Below are 13,718 nucleotides of genomic sequence, written 5' to 3' on the forward strand. Positions count from 1 at the left end.
AACATCCACTAACTCCTACATGAATGGGTAAAAAATAGTTGCACAGTATTCAACACAACAGCAAAAACCATAAAGTAAATCGATCTATTTCCTGGCACATGGAATGTCATCCAACTGATTTGATTTGATCATTGTTGTGCAGACCATTACTTCTCTTATCCTGATTCTCCCTGTTGTCCTCACTATTTTTATGTTGTTCACAATCTTGTGAATGATTCATGTTATCTGTTTCTGCATGTCAATGCTCACAGCCACCGTTCGTTTGCTAAAACTTGACTGCAGATCACACATTCTGGATTTGCACTCCAATCACAGTGGGTAGATCAAAGGAGATAAACTGAGCACCTTTGGCTCAACTCAAATGAAGCATAAGCAATCACTAATCATATTTATTCCTTAAAAATTATTGTAATGGTGGATTCAGTTCATACTGGAGTTTACAATATTTACATTGACAGAAGAGAAACAAAATCTGTAAAAATTCAACTTTTCAGACATGAAAGTCTAACAATGAATTACATTTGCAAGACTTCTAACTCCCTTAAGTCTCCATCACAGGTTTTTTCTTTTCCAGTTTTGAGCTGTTCCTTTCTGATCTAGCATGTTCCTCATTTCTCAGTAATTTTAAAGGCAGTAATGTTGCTGTCACATGAATGCTGATTCGAACACTTCGTAGTCTTTTCAAGGTGCATTGTCATCTGGATTGCAAGCCGATAGCCAAGCGTTTTCATTCTTCAGTGAAACAGCAGTGTTTATCACTAATATTGAAGAAAGCTATCTTTAAAGGTCCTGCAATCTCTGTAATAACTTACCTTCCCAAAACAAAATGCAGAAGGTTGAGCAATATGTGCAGAGAGAGAAACAGAGTTAACATTTCAGGAGCAATTACAGAAAACACTAAGTTTTGCCATCATTATTACCACAAAATCCAGGCCAGTAATTTTTTGCGTTAACAAACTACTCACTGAGGAGTACATGGTAAAATCGTTCACATCCAAAACTCTTTCCGATAATTCTATCCCTGGATACTGACATTTTCACATAATGACAGACTATGTTAAACTCTGTTTTGTTATTCCAGGTAATTAGGTTCAAACTCCCAATATAAACAAAATTGTCACTTTTCTTCCTCTTTTCAACAGTACAGCAGCACCCAGTTACACTGTTTCTTCTTTATTTTTCCATGGACTTTGAGAGAACACTGGCAAGAATAACATTTGTTGTTCATCCCTAATTGTGTATGAACGGAGTACGCAGCCAGGCCATTTCAGATGCCAGTTAAGAATCTACTTGAAGACATCAGTCATGTGGGCCTGATGTCACATCTAGGCCAGACTACAGGTTAAAAACAGCAGATTTATTTCTTTACAGAACATTAGAAATCAGAAAGGTTTTACAATGGCCAAAGAGAGTTGTCATGGTCAGTGTTACTGATAATAGCATTCTAGTCCAGAATTATTACTTGAATTTAAATTCCATCAGTTATCATGGTGGTTTTTGAACAATCATTGTTCAGATGGTTCACTAAACCATTTAAATGATCCATTAAGTCATTGTTCCTACAGAGGCATTAGCATGGCCTCTGGATTCCCAATCCGCTGATGATACCATTACACCACCATCGCCAAGACTGACAGTTTACGTATCAGTCGAGTGTAGTGTTGAACAATTTCAAGATTATCAGTTTTTCAGTCAAATCAATGTTGTCCATGTCTCTGTTGCATATTGTTTTGATCTATCAAAAATAGTTCTTCTGTCAGGCTTGACAAATGAATAGAAATGGCAGATATGTTGATGTCTTGTGTGGTTAATGTCATGCTTTACAGCAATGAGTTGGGCTTGATTCATGTTCTGTGCTCACACGCTGTGTAAGACTCAATTCTTTAGTTCTGTCATGCACTACGGAAGCCCAGGGTTTGTGGTGCTGCAGATAAGATGGGTCTGAAAATCTATCACTGTTACTTGATAAGATGAAAGAACAATGAAATGACAAGAAAAAAAAACTGACCTTTTGGAGAACATGTTGTTATCCATTATGTTGGATTTGTGGATAACTACAGATATCAGACATTACAGAAAACTCCTGAACATTTGCACTCGGGCCATAAGGAGGGCTTAAAATGCCACGAATAGTATTTTTAAATACAACACTAACATTAGTAGTTAAACAAATTTTTTTCGGGAGGATTCTTTCTATACCCATCATCAGCTTTCTGATTCTGCTAGCTGCTAAACTAATTTCTCTGATTTAGATTAATGCTTCACAATTTCTTTCCCAAGTTTTGATGTCACTATCTAAAACTTGAAATGCTTTTGAATTAGTTACAAACATGGGAAAGGATCAGGTTGATTTAGAGTCATAGAGTTACAAAGCACATAAAACAGATCTTGGTCCAACTTGTCTGTGCCGACCAGACAGCCCATTCTGACCTTCTCCCAATTGCTAGCATTTGGCCCATATCCCTGCAAACCCTTCCTATTCATATATCTGTCCAGATACCTTTTTAAATGTTGTAATTACCCACCTCCACCGCTTCCTCTGCGGCTCGTTCCTTACACACACCACCATTTGCATGAGAAAAAATTACACCTCAATTCCTTTTCAAGTCTTTCCCCTTGACTTAAACCTATGCCCTCTAGTCTTGGACTCCCCTACCCAGAAAACAACCTTGATTACTTACCCTTTGCCCCTCGTGATTTTATAAACCTCTATAAGATCACCCCTAAGCCTCCAATGTTCCAGGGACAAGATTGCCAGTCTGTCCCATCTCTCCTGATATTTCAAATGCCAGGAACATCCTTGTAAATATTTACTGAGCCCTTTCAAGTTTAACAACATTCTATAACAAGAAAGTGGCTTCACCATTGTCCTGTACAGCCCAACATGATGTCCCAAATCCTAAACTCAATGCACTAATCAATGAATGCAAGCGTACCAAATGCCTTTTTTACCACCCTGTCTACCTGTGACCTCACTTTTGAAGGTGCTATACAAGTTTGGTAACACTCCCCAGAGTCCTTCCATTAAGTGTATAAGTGCTGCCCTGGTTTGCCTCACCAAAATGCATCATCGCACATTTATCTACGTTAAATTTCATCAGCCACTCCTCAGTCCATTGGCCCTTCCGATCACAATCCTGTTGTACTCTGAGATAATCTTCATTGTCCACTACACCACATATTTCGGTGTCATCTGCAAACTTACTAAACATGCTTCCTATGTTCACATCCAAATCATTTGTGTAAATGATGTAAAGTAATGGACCCAGTACTGATTCTTGTGACACACTGCTGGTCACAGGCCTCCAGTCCAAAAAAAACCTCCACAACGATCTTCTGTCCCCTACCTTCAAGCCAATTTTGTATCCATTTGATTAGCACTCTCTGGATTCCATGTGATCTGACCTTGCTAACCAGTCGATCATGCAGAACTTTGTTGAATACCTTGCTGAAGCCCGTGTAGATTCATTTAGTCACTCACACTTAGACAAATTTAATCACTCAGAAATGTACAGCTGTTGCTGTATTTTTAATTTCATACAATTACCACAAGGTCCCCAACATACGTTTCATAAATATCAGTACAGTTTATAGCCCTGATGATTGTGACATCAAAATGTAACACTTGGATGAATGCTGCTTGTTGAGGACATCAGTTTCTGAACAAGAAAATATTGGATCATTGCTTAATCTAATGTCTTGGACTAAACATTGCTGTTTGATCGTTAAAAAATGGAGACATGTAATATGTACTCTCAGTGAGCTGATAGATATTAATCACACTCTCCATACTGAATTTGACTCAGCCTGGACGAAGTACCCACATTCATTTTGGTGCAACAGATTAATTTGATGTGGATCATTGTAATTTTGAATAATAATGTTATAATTATGCATTGAATTATCATGGGGTGCGCCATTAAAGATTGGTATAATAGTAATCACAATTGAAGGAAAAACAAATTTGCATTTAAAGAGTGACTTTCACACCCTCAGCCTATCGCAAAGCCCCTTGTTGTCAATGATTATTTTTGAAATACTGTATTGCCATACAAAAGTAATAGTTGTTATGTAATTAAGCATCACTTTTAGACAAGATGGCAACAGAGCAAGATGCTCCAGTCAGAGCTCTATTGTTCGCTGGTTCCTTTTCCTTCTTCTTTCTTTTTTTTGCCTCCTTACAGCAGTTTTTCTTCTCCCTTGCCCCACTAACTTTGAACTTCATAAACTAACCCCACCCTACCTGGAGATTCTCATTCTGGACTTTAAAACTCTGCATTCCCATGCTAATCTTTTCTTTAAACTACTTCAGTTCTGTAACAACATTTAAAGTATCTCTACCTGGGTACCCGCTACCAAGAGGTGACATGACAAAACTTTCACTGAACTCATTCGAGTGCATGTGACAATAAAGTCTATTTATAGTTTGCAAACAGCAATGAAATGAATGATACCGGTTGGGGGATTAATTTTGGCCAGAACACCAGGAGAACTGCAATGCTGTGTAGTGATGTAGTATCATTTATGTCCACCTGAATAAGCAGGTGGGACTTTAACATTCCATCTGAACAGCTTTGGCTCCAGTGATAACTCAGAAATGTGTTGGGACTGGGTGGGTCTGAATTCATGCAACAAGGTTGGAATAATGTTCAGTGTGACTTTTTTAGTGGCTTTTCTGTAACTCATCAACTATTTTGCATTTTATTTCTGGATTTGTTGCCTGATGCATGGCAGCAGGCATAGTGAGGACTAGCATGGTACAAATACATCTCCAGTACATAGAATTTGAAGGGTTGGAATTTGGAATGTGAGGAAACCAATCTACAAAATTAGGTTCCAGAGAGCAAAGTCTTCATCACGTTTCAACAATACCTCAGTTGATGTGTTGTTTGGGCTCATGAAGAATTGGAGACATGAACTCTTTCCCCAACAATGGAAAGAGAAACTTGCAGCAACCATAAAGTAAGAGTGGCCTGAGTTGCATCAAGATGTCAACAGTGGAGCTGTGGGTTGAAATTAGCTAAGAGTCAATTCTGTGCAGTTTCACTGAGAGTTTCACTGAGAGTTTCTCTTCCCGAGCTGTCGGGAGTTATCTCGCGTTATTCCCATTGCTCACTTCACTATCTCCACACCATACCTCTACGCTGCTGCGCTCACTCTGCACCACTCATAGGCATCAAAAATAATTGCCATTCCAGACCTTCCACTGGTGCCATATTTAAAACAAGCCTCAGCAAGAAGTCAAATGCAGGCAGCTGTGAATAGGCCTTCACCATACTGATATTTAGGAGACAAGCAAAAAAAGAGAAAAGCCCTTAACAGCAGATATGTGAATGACACTTCACTAGAATGAAATTTCACACTTCTACATTTATTACCTCTTTATATCAACAGCTCTGTGTTTGGCTATCATAGTGACAGCTACAAGAATATAGCTATAGAGGCTATTGTCACTCGCTCTGTACCATGTTTGATTCCTATCTGAAGAACTGCTATTCTTTTCCTAACAGTCATAGCATAGCATCGTGTCATTGTTCAACATGGGAGTCTCACTTGTTGGAAAACCTTCAACCTGTTGATAGTGTAACTTTTATTGAATGACATCAAAAGTGAACAAAAAAAACAGATATACAAAAGCTGCATGTGCTTCTGTGACTAAACAGGGCCTGCTTGCCTTTTTACCAATAAGAAAGTTAGGCTGAAAAGTGGCAAGTAACATTTGCACCACATAAATGCCAGGTAATGACCATGTCCAATAAGAAAGAATCTAATTGCCTGCCTTGACATTTAAGGGCATTACCATCACTGAATACCCCATTATCAACAACCTGGGGGCTAGCATTATTAACAAAAAATGAAACTTGATTAGTCATATAAACACAATGGCTCCAAGAGCAAGTCAGAGGCTTGGAATCTTGCAGCGAGTAACTCATGTCCTGGCCCTCCAAAGAATGTCCACCATTTACATGACACAAATCAGAGTGTGATGAAATTGTCCCGCAGGCCCGACCAGGCCCCCTCCACCGACACTCTCATCCGCCTAGCGGAACTCGTCCTCACACTCAACAACTTCTCTTTTGACTCCTCCCACTTCCTACAGACTAAGGGGGTGGCCATGGGCACCCGCATGGGCCCCAGCTATGCCTGCCTCTTTGTAGGTTACGTGGAACAGTCCATCTTCCGCACCTACACAGGCCCCAAACCCCACCTCTTCCTCCGGTACATTGATGACTGTATCGGCGCCGCCTCTTGCTCCCCAGAGGAGCTCGAACAGTTCATCCACTTCACCAACACCTTCCACCCCAACCTTCAGTTCACCTGGGCCATTTCCAGCACATCCCTCACCTTCCTGGACCTCTCAGTCTCCATCTCAGGCAACCAGCTTGTAACTGATGTCCATTTCAAGCCCACCGACTCCCACAGCTACCTAGAATACACCTCCTCCCACCCACCCTCCTGCAAAAATTCCATCCCCTATTCCCAATTCCTCCGCCTCCGCCGCATCTGCTCCCACGATAAGACATTCCACTCCCGCACATCCCAGATGTCCAAGTTCTTTAAGGACCGCAACTTTCCCCCCACGGTGATTGAGAACGCCCTTGACCGCGTCTCCCGCATCTCCCGCGACACATCCCTCACACCCCGCCCCCGCCACAACCGCCCCAAGAGGATCCCCCTCGTTCTCACACACCACCCTACCAACCTCCGGATACAACGCATTATCCTCCGACACTTCCGCCATTTACAATCCGACCCCACCACCCAAGACATTTTTCCATCCCCTCCCCTGTCTGCTTTCCGGAGAGACCACTCTCTCCGTGACTCCCTTGTTCGCTCCACACTGCCCTCCAACCCCACCATACCCGGCACCTTCCCCTGCAACCGCAGGAAATGCTACACTTGTCCCCACACCTCCTCCCTCACCCCCATCCCAGGCCCCAAGATGACATTCCACATTAAGCAGAGGTTCACCTGCACATCTGCCAATGTGGTATACTGCATCCACTGTACCCGGTGCGGCTTCCTCTACATTGGGGAAACCAAGCGGAGGCTTGGGGACCGCTTTGCAGAACACCTCCGCTCAGTTCGTAACAAACAATTGCACCTCCCAGTCGCAAACCATTTCCACTCCCCCTCCCATTCTCTTGATGACATGTCCATCATGGGCCTCCTGCACTGCCACAATGATGCCACCCGAAGGTTGCAGGAACAGCAACTTATATTCCGCCTGGGAACCCTGCAGCCATATGGTATCAATGTGGACTTCACCAGTTTCAAAATCTCCCCTTCCCCCACTGCATCCCTAAACCAGCCCAGTTCATCCCCTCCCCCCACTGCACCACACAACCAGCCCAGCTCTTCCACCCCACCCACTGCATCCCAAAACCAGTCCAACCTGTCTCTGCCTCCCTAACCGGTTCTTCCTCTCACCCATCCCTTCCTCCCACCCCAAGCCGCACCCCCAGCTACCTACTAACCTCATCCCACCTCCTTGACCTGTCCGTCTTCCCTGGACTGACCTATCCCCTCCCTACCTCCCCACCTACACCCTCTCCACCTATCTTCTTTACTCTCCATCTTCGGTCCGCCTCCCCCTCTCTCCCTATTTATTCCAGTTCCCTCCCCCCATCCCCCTCTCTGATGAAGGGTCTAGGCCCGAAACGTCAGCTTTTGTGCTCCTGAGATGCTGCTTGGCCTGCTGTGTTCATCCAGCCCCACATTTTATTATCTTGGAATCTCCAGCATCTGCAGTTCCCATTATCTCTTATATCTGTGATGAAATACTTCCCACTTTCCTGAGCCTATGCAGCTCCAACAATGCTTGAGAAGCTTGACACCATCCAAAATAAAGCAGCCTCCTTGATTGATGCCACGTCCACAAACATTCACTCCCTCCACCACCATTGCTAAGTAGAGTGTATCATTTACAAAATGCATTGCAGAAATTTACCCCAACTAACTCCCTAACCCCCAACTTGGAACAACAACCCTGAGTGATGATGACTAGCCCCCTGACTGATTTACTGTTAATCCCTGCACTGGTTATTCTGGACCTGCGGAACTGATCACAGCCCACCCCCTGGACTAAAAAGTTATGGAACACCTGATCCCTATCACACATAGTGGCCAGCTGGCCATGTCCATGCCCCTAGACTGAGATCAGATGATGTTCATGACTCTCTGTGGTGGGACCACCTTACTGACAACAGTCTCCCTTGACTGAGGGCTGATCCCTGTGGACATGGGGACAAGGCCATTTGGCAAATGCACATTCAATGTCGTTTGAAACGTAAGCTGCTGGCAGGTGTGAAGTGGATGTAGTACGTTGTGGTACAGCAACTATCCCTTTGATTAATCTTTGCCGGCAAACATCGCTAGTTGCTGGCTTTGCGCCTTGCTAAAAGGCAAAGCAAGGCCGAGGTACAAAAAGGCAAGGCAGCAATGCGCTGAACATTCCGGTAAGTGCAAAGCGAGTGAGCACTAAGAAAGAAAACTAAGGCCCAGACATGAGCACTATCCTGATACATGAGCTGGGGTCCTGCCCCTCCTGGCAACAGCATTGTAATGAAAAGTGTCAAGGTGCTCCAAAGTGCAGTATTGAAGTGGAGAATTGCACTGTAAGTGAGTTGGGGATGTACCATGGGAACATGGCGAACTGGTGCATGTGCAATGCCAACTTCCATGGACAAAAGATCTAAAGAGCTGCTGCCAGTGATGTGTGTGTTGTGAATCTCAATGGAGAAAGTTGCAGGCTGCACCACCAGGTATTCATTCAGAAATTATTTCAGGAATTGATGATGCCTTGTTCTCTCCATTGCAAGGGAAAATTAGATATGAGTGAGATAAAAAGAAGGAATAATGAGATGTTAATGCATGTAAATAGGCCTCTCACCACTCAGTGATGAGAAACTCATCTTGTCATTAAAACCTTGGATGGAAAATTGAAATTATTTTTCTTCAAAGTCAAGTGTCTAATTTGTCGAATCTTGTCATATTTTAGCATTTAACACTCCATCACCCATGCCTTTCAGGACTGGGGAGATTCCATCCAATGTGTGATTGGATGGAGAGATTAGTCATTGTGTGTAGCAGTACATGCTGTCATCATACGAGTCTGTAGATGCCTTGATAAGGCCATGCAGACTCTAGATTAGAGCATAGCTGCCACTTTAGATAGGTTGACATATTAGAGTTAGTGTTGACCACAGCACTACAGTTACTAAGCATTGAAATGTGGCTGGACCTTGAGAGGAATGTTGGCGTAAGGAAATGCAGAAGTGGGACTTCATTTAAAAGTGCCTCAATTTTTTTATCTCTTATATTCTTTTGGTCAGTACTCAAGATCCTTCCTCATCTCCCAATGGTCAAACCTGCCTCTGATCAGGTTCAGGTGGAATTATCTTTGGCAAGGCCCTCAGAAGCTTCAAAATAAAACTCTCAAGGCCATCAGCCAGTTGTAGTTTAAGTAGGATCCCTCTAACTCTGCTTCAGCCACATGGTTATGCCATTTAGATATCAACCACTTCTTTATATCACTGCTGTCCTCCGGAAAGATTGCTGATCTGACATGTCAAGGCATATTTGGCTGTTCAGCTGGTACTATCAGGAAATTCTCAGCTGCATTCCTCTGAGTATGCTCATTCAACACCATCCGACTCTGTTGTATAGCTACAGCTATTTTGACAGCAGGCTGTTGTTAATGCAGCTAATGATATTGGTCCCCAGTTTAAGGATCAAGCTAAAGCAGTGAAAGAACTACCCATCCTGCTGTGATTCAGAAAACATTCAAAGTAAACACTCAGCAAAAGTGGTATAAACAGCGCTTTTCCCATACACTGTTAAGGGAGCTTTGGGTACTGAGTATTTACTTCACTTTTCACACAGCTTGACTCAACCCCCTCAATACTATTGTGTTATTATCTTTCTTTTTCAGGAAGACCAAGAAATCTGTGGAGGCACATTAGATCTGAAGTTAGTTGAAGTATCAGTTCAATAGAGAGTCTACAACTTATTAATAGGTGTTCCATCTCTGTCAAGGCAGCTGTGTGTACACTGCTTCACAGACCCAAGATAAATGAGGCTTCCTGATATGTTTACATTTTCACCAGTTTTCAAAGCTCACCTGCATCCCTATCCAGGTGCTCCTCCAGGTGAAAAGTTTATCACCTAAATTACTGGATTGAAATGTCACCCTGGATGATGTATTCAGGTTGCACGGTAGGTTTTAAAGCTGCAAATATTTGTTGCTTTTCTAGACAGTGCTTCACAAAGGACACACAATTAGTTCAGATTGGTAATGCTCCCAGCTAAGCTGCCGAAACACCTTTCCACCTCCTCGAAACAAAACAAAACAAGTGCCAGTTGCTTTTATGTCTCATACATACCTTAAAGATGTTGAGTAAAATGGTACTACCAAGGAAAATGACCCCACAAAAATTTCATGAGGAAATATGTGATAACAATATTGAGAAGAGATTTGTGCCACTCCTGACTGCATGGCATGAACAGCACAGAAACATTAGAATATAATGTATTACAAAAGAATATTATGTCTCATCTGATTGGTACCTGAGTTCCATGTTGTTTCCTTTTGATTAGTTATACATGTTGTAAAAGTCAAATTGTTTTCTGGAGGTTCAAGATATTAAACTAAGCAGATCTTCTAGATATTTGTCAACATTGGCAAGATAATTCTACTCCAGTAAAAATTTAGGTAGACACAAAGGGAAGCTTGAACCATATATTTTATGATACATACACAGAAATAAGTGTCATTCTCAATGCTTTTAAACAAATCTGACCTGGGCTACAGTTGGGTTTGGCAAAGTCTATATTTGATGTTTTAGGAACTACTATTTAAAACCCTTATTCAGTAATTTTATGTAGCACATTTTTATCCCATAATCTTTTCCTGATTGCTTTGAAACTACGCAAATTTTCTTTATTCATTTGTGGGACATGGGCATCAACATTTACTGCCTGCCCCGAGTTGCCCTGGAGAAGGTGTTGGTGAGCTGTGTTCTTAAGCCACTGTACTCCACATGTTGTGGGTTGACCCACCATTCACTTAAGCAGGGAGTTGCAGGATCTTGACCCAGTGACTGTCAAGGAAGAGCGATGCAGTTGCAAGTCAGGATGGTGAGTATCTTGAAGGAGAGCTTGCAGGTGGTGGTGTTCCCATATATCTGCTGCCCTTGTCCTTTTAAATGGAGGTTGCCCTGGGTTTGGAAGGTGCTGTCTAATGATCTTTGGTGAATTTCTGCAGTACATCTTGTAGATAGTACGCACTGACACTATTGAGTGTTGGTGATGGGCAGAGTAGATGTGGTGTCAATCAAATTAGTTGCTTTGTTCTGGATAGTGACAAGCTTCTTGAGTGTTCTTGCAATTGTACCCAAGCAGACAAGTGGGGAACATTCCATCATTCTCCTTATTTGTGCCTTGAGTATGGTGTACATCTTTGGGGAGTCAAGAGGTGAGTTACACGCTACAGTATTCCTAGCGTCCGACCTATTCTCGTAGCCACTGTGTTTATTTGGTGAGTCCAGTTGAGTTTCTGCTCAGTGGTAACCCCAGAATGTTGATAGTGGGGGTTTCAGTGATAGTAATACCATTGAATGTCAAGGGGTGGTGGTTAGATCGACTCCTATTAGAGATGATCATTGTCTGGCATTTGTGTAGTGTGAAAGTTACTTTCAGCATAATCTTCTACACTTGTTTTCAGGTCCACAGACATCATCTAACTCACTCACTGTAGTCAGTGTCTCCAAGTTTTATACAAGATAATCAAGTTGAAGGAAGTGTCCTGCAATGATTGAATTTGTAATTGATGAATAATTATTACATACTTAGGACCACAACTCAGTGAAGATTTAGGCCCTGATTTCGAAAAGTTGGGGGTGGGGGTAGGGGGGCAGGATCTCCTAATCACCAAAGTGGGTTGTGGCCCCTGAAAGACCTGGCATATATAATCTTAACATAAACAGTCCTGATGTCCCATTTGATGCCTAGCAAAACCTCGTACCTATCCAGCACTTGGGAGTGGATATTTGGTAGCGAAAGGCTGCAGCGAGAGACCTATGGAAGCACTCCTGATCCTCAGCAAGAGGGGATGATCTGAAAGTGATTACAGTATGTACTTTTTATTCCATTTAAAGGAATTATTTACTTACCATTTTAAAATTATGCCACTCATCAGTAGCCTCCAATTGTATTTATACTGTGATTGAGCAAGGGGGTGCAAGTCTCTTTAAAGAACATATATAACAGGTGGTCCCAGACAATTCAGTCCGCAAGGAAATTGAAAACTCTTTTTTGCAGTATACGTATGGGAAATATGAGATAAACGTGCACATTGGATCCACATTTTACCAGTGCTAACATGTAATACAATTTATTTCTGTACAGGTGCTTCCATTAGGAGGCAAATGTGAAACCTTAATGAATACAAATAACCCAATCTTTCTTATTGTGATAAAATGCCTGCTCAAGTGTTTGGAATACATTTGTGCAGTGAGATTAGACTGCAGAAGATAGATGGCAGTGAGAGCACTGAAAGTGTTTTGATTGTTTCTTTATTGATACATTGATATTGGAATTTTGTCCTTCATTGTTAGAGGGGATGGAGTTTAAAAATAGGGAGGTTATGCTGCAGCAGTATAGGATACTGGTGAGGCCACACCTGGAATACTGTGTACAGTTTTGGTCTCCTTACTTGAGAAAAGATGCACTGTCACTGGAGGGGGTACAGAGGAGGTTCACTAGTTTGATTCCGGAGATGAGAAGGTTGGCTTATGAGGATAGATTGAGCAGTCTTGGACTATACTCATTGGTTTATAGAAGAATGAGGAATGGTCTTATTGAAACATATTAAATTATGAAGTGACTAGATAACATAGAAGCAGGGAGCTTGTTTCTATGGGTGGGTGAAAGTAGAACCAAGGGGCATAGCCTCAAAATAAGGGGGAGCAGATTTAGGACTGAGTAGAGGAGGAACATCTTCACCCAAAGGGCTGTGAATCTGTAGAATTCCCTGCCCATTGAAGCAGTTGAAGCTATCTTGTTGTTGAATGCTTTTAAGGCAAAGATAGATAGATTTTTGAACAAGTAATGGGATTAAGGGTTATGGTGAATGGGCCAGTCAGTGGACTTGAGTACACAAAAAAATCAGCCATGATCTTATTGAATGTTGGGGCAAGCTCAATTGGCCAGAAGGCCTACCCCTGCTCCTGTTTCTTATGTTCTTACGATACTTTACTGTTTAGTTTGTCTACTTTTATATAATTGATTTGTTCATAAGTATTCCCTCAACTTTTGTTCAGTTAATAAGAACTGAAGAAAATTTAGGAGCAAGAATAGGCCATTGGTCCCCTCATGCCTGCCCTTCAACAAGATCATAGCTGATCTGCTCCAGGTTTCAATTCCTTTTTCATGCCAATTCAACACAGCCCTCAACACACTGATGTTTCAAAAATCTATCCATCTTGGTATGGAGCAGGGGATGACAACTGTCTGATAATTAAGACCAAAACTCCCAGAGAAGCTTACCTCATCTTGTAATCTATTAAAGGAAATGTAAAAAGTGGTACAACTTGCCTCTCACATCCCAATATGTTGTAAAAGAGAGGTGAAATAAAATAAACTCCTGTCAATCACTCTATAACCAACAAGTAGCAATTTATTTATCTAACTCTAACAGTTAAGCAAGTAACAAAACT

Source organism: Stegostoma tigrinum, chromosome 11 (assembly GCF_030684315.1).
Source record: "Stegostoma tigrinum isolate sSteTig4 chromosome 11, sSteTig4.hap1, whole genome shotgun sequence".
In the NCBI taxonomy this organism is placed as follows: domain Eukaryota; kingdom Metazoa; phylum Chordata; class Chondrichthyes; order Orectolobiformes; family Stegostomatidae; genus Stegostoma; species Stegostoma tigrinum.